Below are 8,481 nucleotides of genomic sequence, written 5' to 3'. Positions count from 1 at the left end.
TGTAATATCAGGACTCAAAACCAGCAAGACTGGCTCATCCTGGCACGGCTCTGCTCGCTGACAGGCTGCTGCTTGCAGTCAAGTGCCTGGACAGGTAGAGCTTGCTTCCAATTTTGTCCTCCAGACTCCTTCTTCCCCACATCATCCCATCACTGAGTGCTTCACTCTAACATCACCTCTTCCACAGGACTAACACAAGGAAGAACCTGGCTGTGCTGCCCATGTACTTGTGTAACAACCATCTCATTTCCTGGGCTAGTTTTTGCTTAGAACCTGTGCTGAATGGTTGCTCTGCTCACTTTTATGCTACAAAGACCATCCTTAGAGCCAACAAGAATCACTTCTTAACCCCTTCCCCCCCCCCAAAAAAAAAAAAAAATTAAAATTAGAGATATCTTTTCTTTGAAAATTTCAAATTGCTTTTTAAAGCTATTATCTACCTCAAAATGACTCTTCAAAAATTCTTTATTATTTATACATGAAGCAACTACAAAAGATTCAAATTACACTTATCGCCAAGCTAGAAGAAAGGACAAACCTGGACTCTCCAGAAAAGTAGCTAGTCACCTGAATCAAAATTTAATTTCAAATCACTAAGATTAAATACAAAGCAGTAGCCTTTTTTTAAACAGTTTCTTTCTGTGGTGTTCAAATTAAGAGATTGACTAATAATGCATAAAAAAAGAAAAAAAAATACAAGTGCAGATTATTTCCCTCTTCAGCATATGAAAAAGTCAACAAATCCCCTAAACAAAAAGGCAGTATCAGAAAGGATGAGAATGACTAATTCTCAGACCTTTTGGAGTACAAGTGTCGATACAACCAGGTGAGTTGTCTAACCACAGAAAGTACCTCCTGTTGTTAAGAGAGCTGTTTCTTTTCCCCAAGTGTGTATTTTTGATCTGCTTTTTCTCTGTACATTTACCATACTTAAAAATAGACTTTTAAATTACAGATCCTCTTTCCTTAATTAAAGATGGACTAATTAAAAGCTATTTTAGAATATTTTTTTTAATGAACTTGTGGAATTAAGACTTCCCTCTATGGTACATACCACAGAGAAAGGGACAGCAATACATCACCAGTTTCAGTAGAAATGTGAGTGTAATATATAATAACATTCCCTAGAGGAACAGGTACAGATTATAGTTAAGCTCTTGTGAATTAGCCAGAACTACTGCTAGGTTAGAGCTGCCAATAAGAATAATTCTTTCTCTGAGAATACCTCTTTCTTCTCCATAAAATGCTCATAAGTTTAATATTGCTTATATAAGCTAGTGTTTCCTGCTTGCTGATTTGCATTTTGATTGAAACTCAATTACTTCATCCACCACCTCACTTCAGCTCCCTGCTTCCTCTGTCTGTCCCAGAGTAAATGTTATGGAACAGCTGAGAAGTCAAGACCTAGGGCAAATAGCCCCAAGGATGAAGAGCCACCAACATCAACCACTTAGGCTTGCTGCAATTGCTTCTCACTGGTCAGCAGCTCAGAGCAACCCATTTTGGGTGAGAACATGCATCAGGAGGTAAAAACATTAGGAAAGACAAAGCTGCAGATGGTAGCTGATGGTTGCAAAGACTGATCTAAACTAACCTCCTAATGGAGAGGAAATTTCCAGTACACAGCAATTAGCCCATTATGTTTATAAACATGAGGGCTCATCCTTGGATTCCACAGTCATTGCTGATTATGACTCCCAGTGAATCCTACAGCCCCTGTGCATATACGCCATCTCTCAATGTTCTCCCAATGTTCTCTTGATCTCAGTTCTGGAAGCACAATCTCAAAATCTTTGCAGAGAAATAATTCTGATACCTCAAACCTGGCCCACTGCCTCTTAACTGCCCATGCAGCCAGCTCCCTCTGCTTAAGAGGAACCACCTTATTCCTGGTGGAAGCTTTGACCTGCAGAGGTCAAACAGGAAAAACAAATTATTTATCCACAGGTGCTTGGCCAAAGAAAGTCCTCGGTGGGTAGTATGTGCTCAGGGAGGCTGTGCAATGCATAGGTCTGAAGTAAATCCTTTGTAGAACAAAGGAGCCTAGGACTGAAAAGACCTCAGAGTGGATGAATTTTAGTCCTCATTCTGCCAGAGAAATAGCATCATACAATCCTATTTGTAAACTGTCTCAGCTCTCTTTTAAAACAAGCAAAACGTCGGAGGGTTTTTTTGCCTACCCCTCTCTGAAAGTTAATTCCTTGCCTAGGATTATGAACTTTTTCATAGTCAGCCTATATTTACTTATAGCTCATTCATACCAGGGCATTTCTCTGCCAGCATTGTCTTTTCAATGAAATACTCTTTTCCCCTCTGACAGTATTTAGAGGTAGCAGAGACGTCCTTTCTCTCTTTTGTTCTGCTATACTAAACAAGCCAGCAGCTCCCATTCCATTCATGCCTGAGTACCATCCCACAAATCTCCTGCACAAATCAGACTGGCAAATAAAAACAATCATTCATCCTCTCATTCATTCCCACACAGCTGAGCAGCAAATGTGTGTTCTAACACTTGCACATCCCAGTCATCTTAGCCCCAGTGTTAAATGCATTTCAGAAACAGGACTAACATCTAATCTGAGAGTTTGACTACTTTGCAGATGTTTCCCTTTCCATTTATATCACAGACAACTACTTCCTCTCAGTGACTCAGACCTGAAAAGGTGATATTATGTACGCATTCAGCTTGTTTCGGGGTTTTTTAAATGTCATTTTCTTGCTGTCAGCTAAAGCAATATACAGCAAAAGACTGTCCTGCTTGATAGAGTCCAGAAATAGGCACTCTGACCCACACACACCCCCCTCTGCCTGGGCTGCAATGACCAAGACATAGCGGAGTTCCTTAGAGCTCCAAGGAGGGCACACAGCAAGCTCACTACTCTGGACTGCAGGAGAGCAGACTTTGGCCTCTTCAGGGATCTGCTTGGTAGTATATCATGAAATAAAACCCTGCAAGGAGCCCAAGAAAGCTGGTTAACATTCAAGGATCCCCTCCTCCAAGTTCAGGGATGATGCATTGCAACAAAGAGGAAGTTAGGCAAAAATTCCAGGAGGCCTGCATGATGAACAAGGAGCTCCTGGACAAACTAAGACACAAAAACAAAGACTACAAAGGGTGGAAACAGGAACAGGTAGCCTGGGAGAAGTACAGGGAAGTTCTCCAAGCAGGCAGGGATCAGGTTAGAAAAACTAAAGTTCTGAGAGAATTAAATCTGTCCAGGGACATCAAGGGCAACAAAAAGAAAAAAGCTTCTATAGGTATGTTGGTGACGAAAGGAAGACTAGGGAAAATGTAGGATTTCTTCAGAAGGAAACAAGAGACCTGGTTACCAGAAAGATGGAGAAGGCTGAGGGAATAGAAAGCATTTTTGCCTTGGTCCTCACCTGCAAGAGGTCCAGTCACACTGTCGAGCCACAGAAGGCAAAGTCAGGGATTGGGGGAATGTAGAACTGCCCACTGTAGGAGGCCAGGTCAGCTGACCCCAACTGACCAGGGGGATACGACCCACCACAGGATGTTGCAGTCATCAATAAAAGCTGGGAGAAAGAAGGAGAAAAAGGGGAGTTCAGAGTTATGTAATTTTTCTTCCTAAGTCACTGTTATGGAAGATGGAACTCAACGCTTTTAAGAGACAGCTGAATATTTTCCTGTTAATTGCAAAGTGTGAATGAATCCCATATTTTGCATTGCTTGTGAACATACCTTTTGCTTCGCATATTAAACTGTCCTTATCTCAATCCATGAGATAAAATCCATGAGTTTTCACACCTTGAGTCTTGTGATTTTCTCTCCCATCCCACTCAGAGGGAGTGGGCATGAAGCTGTTTAGGGGCAGGCCCCACCCTGGAGCTAAACCAGAACATTTACTCAAACCAAGATACTTTTTTTCAATCTTTTTCTTTTTTTTTTTTTTTTGTTTGGGGAAATTTTGGGGAAGTTTTCTAAAACTACCCAAGCTGTACCTTCCAGTCACAGTCAAAGGCTGCACTGAGAAACATTGATTTAATGCTTGTTCACAGTAATTTGCAGACACTCAGTGTGCAGCAGTAAATGCTATGAGAGCACAGCTGACTTCAAAACACCAGACAAGACCTGGAAAATCAGAGCAGATTTTACTACATATCGTATGATGTGATAGTATACAAAGCAAAGAGAAAAGCCACTGGGTCGTTCTAGTGCTGCCATTTGCATAAGCCAATGATTTACAGCAAACACTAGATATTTTAATGTGTCATTTGTATCTTGTGTGTATCATCTAACTTACCATGCAAGTGTAGTTTTTTTCATTAACATTCCATTGTTAACTCTGACTCTAATTCATTCACACACACACACACACACACACACACACACAAAAAAAAAAAAAAAAAAGACAAACTCTTACATGCAGCCCACTAAGAGACTTTTAAAGCTCAAAATAGAGCAACTTGTATTTTGACAGCTGTCCTTTGAATCCCAAACTATAGCCCCTCAGGGGACACAGCGTTATGTAATTTTAGTGACAGCCCAATTGTCATTCAGCTAGAAAGAAGGATGTTGTGATCTCAATGGAAAAGAAAAGCGATACTGCCATCTGTAAGCTTATAGACCTTTTTCTTTGGTAATTTGTACCTCTCATGAAGGGTTAGGAGTGGAAATTACTACAAGCTGTTGAGTAAAATGACATCACTTTGCCACCCACAAAATGTTACGAGTTTGTCAGCCTAGCAAATGGCACAGCAGCAAGGAAGGATCAGTCTCATGGCAAGTGAGGGCTCTTCTCTCTGGGGGAAACACATTCTCATTGTGCTGGCCAGCCACTGTCTCTGTGGGACTCTGACCACCGTGTCCACAAACCCCAGTTTCAATGGTTGCTCCCTTCATTGTCTGCAGGAAAATAATATATAATTGTTGGGAATGCTATTCACTCCATGGTCCTCTGCTTTTTATGGTTTAGTCAAATGAAACTGTATTTTGTTTTCAGGCAATTTACTCTCAATTGTAAGTCACTATGTGGCAAAATTAATAAAGGGAGAAATTCACGTTTGCAATTAGAAGTTGTTAGGAAGAATAGGATAATATAGATTGAAAATTTCATGGATCATAAAGAAGGAATTTCCTGCTATTAATTCTGCAGCTGCTTTAATGTATTCCTCTTAATGACGGAATACTGGAGGCTATTTTTTTTCCATGGTCGAATTCTCTTCCATTACACTGCACACACCCTCTTAAGTAACCTGCAGCTGCTTTTATCTGCCAGTACAAATGCTGATCCATTGTGATATTTGACACATTACAGAGCCCCTGTGATTTCTCCACATACCCTAAATAAAACCAACCTGAAGCTCAAGAAGGGGTGGCTGCAGGCATGAGAAGAATTTTAAAATGCTCTGACATATTGAGAAGGTGAGTGAAGATTAGGGGGGGAAAAACCAAAAGGCACATCTGCAGACAGACTTACTCACTCATAGTTTTTGGCCAGCTTCACATGCTGTAAAGCAAAAAAACTGGTTTTAATTATTTTTTAATCAGCAGTTTCTCCCTGATCTGCCCTGCACTCTTCTGGTGGCTCATAACCAGCATGCTCCAATATCCACCCAAAGAAAATTTGGACTCTGATGTTACCCCTTGAAAGCCAGCTGCAATTAAGGGGACCAATAAGAGCAATTTTTTTCCCTTCGTTTTTCTCACTTGAGCATCGACACCACCTCTCTTTAGTAAAGAAGACCCAAAACTGTAAGGATTGGACTGGGAAGGACTGTAATTCTAACTGACAGGGCTGCCATTACCTAATGTTTGTTTTATACTTGCAGTGTGTCACATAATCTAATTTGGAAGTTTTGGAGCACTAATGAACTTCTTTTCCCTGCAACAGCTGACGTCAAATGCAGTCTTCATGGCTTCAGAGAAGACTGTAGATTAAAAACTAAAACAAACACCAAACCTTTTAAATGGGAGGTAGCTGGTTTGGATCTAAACACAAACGCCTTCATTATGTGCACTTCATTCTCTTCAAAGGTGTCTGTTCTTAAGAGCACGAGAGCAGCTGTAAGCTTCTCTGGCTGGCAGATTCCACCTGAGCCTGGTGAGTGAATCAGGCACCACAGAGCACACACCACACTTAGCAAAATGTCACCTACCAGGGGGCAGCCAGGCTGCAGGGGGAGGAACTCTCAGAAAGGGCTGTCAATATTTACACCTTTTTGCTGATAGATTTACTCATGGCAGGTAAGGCAAAGGGGCAAATATTATAGAGGATGCTAATGTCTTGGTAAGCTGGACACTTTAGCAAAGCGAACTAAAAAGTCTTGTGCTTTAAAACAGGGGATCATGCCCTAATCTAGAGAGTAAAGGATGATGTTCAGGAGGCAAGAGCTTCACAAGGTGCTTGGGAAACACTTGGCCACAAAATGAAATGGCCAAAGACAGAACATGGTGGGACTTGTCTCTAGAAACCAAAGAAGGGAGGAGAGAGCACTTATGGAAAAAGAAGACAGGAAAACAGAGAGGAAATGGGAAATAATAATGTCACAAAACTCAAGAAAAGACAAATCTTCAAACAAGATGAAGTCATCAAGCAGGCCAAATGTAGCAGAAAAACCTGCCATCATTGTCCTGAAGACAGAGAGGTGTTCACAAACCCTTTGGAAATGGGTATTTCTGTATTTCTGAAGAAAAACATGAGAGGATGACAGATAATAATGATTAGATATGAAAAATTTGGCTAGACAATGATTTAGCCAAATTAGGTCTTTCTAGCTCACCCTGGGGGATCTGTTCAACTCCTGTTTGGTGAGAAACACATCAAAACATAATGCAGGTTAAGCACTGTCTTCAACAGACTTTTTACTACTACTCCTTTACAAGATGGAAAGAGGGACTGTGGGAGGATCTTTGGAAGTTTTTTTGGATGCCTTGTGACCAGTGCAGTTTCATCAGCTTCTCTGTTTTTCTCCTGTGTGTCCAAATTTTTCCTAAGCAGAGTTCTGTTTTAGGAACATTGGCTGTGTTCCTGCCATTTCAGCTTGCTCTAAACTGCTTTAGCTATCAGAGAATTTGGAATCATTATTCTTAATGAAAAAAAATTGCTCTTTTTATATACAGAATTTAATCTTATCTCATTTCACGAAACATGATCATGTTTCTAGTGGATTTGGTTTGCTAGAAAATTATTAGGTATCTCTATTTCTGACCTAATCCTTGGGTAAATACGACTAAATCAGTGACTGTAGCTTTAGGCGCTCAGCTAGAAAAAAATTAATTTTCTGAGCTGATGCTCTCAATGAAAATCTGAGGTACCTCAAGCAGTTTAGCAAAACTAAACATGCTGCATTTTCTGTGAGGGCTCAGTCTATGTGATAAAAAGCAAACCCTTTCTCGATTGCCATCTTGCTGACATATAGACTGCATGTGTGCCTACTGCAAGAAAACATTAAATAAATATTTTTCCTTAGTTGAAGCTCTGCATGTAGAAAAAATAAAATATTATAATTACACAGTTTCAGCTTTATATGTTTTGAACAACTTAGATTTTATAGCAACTCTCATGCAACCAACCACACAAGGGCAGCTACTCTGAAATTGCGTAGTTAACTATTCTCTCTTCCCACTTAAATTCTGAAAATGAAGGATGGGCAATCAGTTATTCATACATAATGCTGAATTTGTCACTAAAGCACATGGATTCCAGTGTGGGATCCTACAGGAAAACAGCAGTAGCTTGCAAAGAGGCTGGAGCAACAGAAGTTACTGATGACTTAGAATATCCTACCACCAACCATTGAACAATTTAATCTTTTTTTTCCCCCTTCATCTCAAGCAGAACATTCCATTTGATCAGAAACAAGGAGGTACCAAGAGCAGTCCGGGTACATTCAGCCTGCGTCAACCCACCAAAATTCCTGTTTTTGTGAAGCCACTGTAACTGAAAACCCTTCACCAGGGAGTACTGCCAGTTCCTCATGCTCTGTTGCAGGTCATAATATTCCTCTCAAAGACAGCAAAAGCCTCTCTAAAGTTTCATTCTCTACAAGCTTTCCAGTAAATAAAGTGCCTTTCCCCCCACCTCTTCTGCTACTCAATTTTCTGTTTGAAAAGCAGGGAAGGGAGAATCTCACTCTGTTTTTACAACATTAAAAATGAATGTATCCTCACATATCACTTACTGAACTTGTATTCTATATGCAGACCAATGATTTAATGTACTCAAAACCAGCAATTGCCTCATGGTCTGATTTTCTGTCACACTAAAGAACTCTCAACCTCTGCAAAGAGCAGAAATGAAGCCATAACTTCTTGCTTTTCATGTGTACAAAGCACTACGTGGAGTCCCTGATGGCAAACAGATCATATCACTAAGTCAACAACACAATGTAGGCATTTAACAGCCATTCCTGCTGGCATGGGACACAGGAGGAAACAACAAACCAAGTGCCCTTCTCACACTGGAAAGGAAGGAAAGAACCTTTACTCTCACACCAGCAAGACACCCTACACAGTGG

The sequence above is a fragment of the Passer domesticus genome, chromosome 1 (genome assembly GCF_036417665.1).
Source record: "Passer domesticus isolate bPasDom1 chromosome 1, bPasDom1.hap1, whole genome shotgun sequence".
Classification (NCBI taxonomy): Eukaryota; Metazoa; Chordata; class Aves; order Passeriformes; family Passeridae; genus Passer; species Passer domesticus.
Note: the sequence above shows the minus strand (reverse complement) of the source record.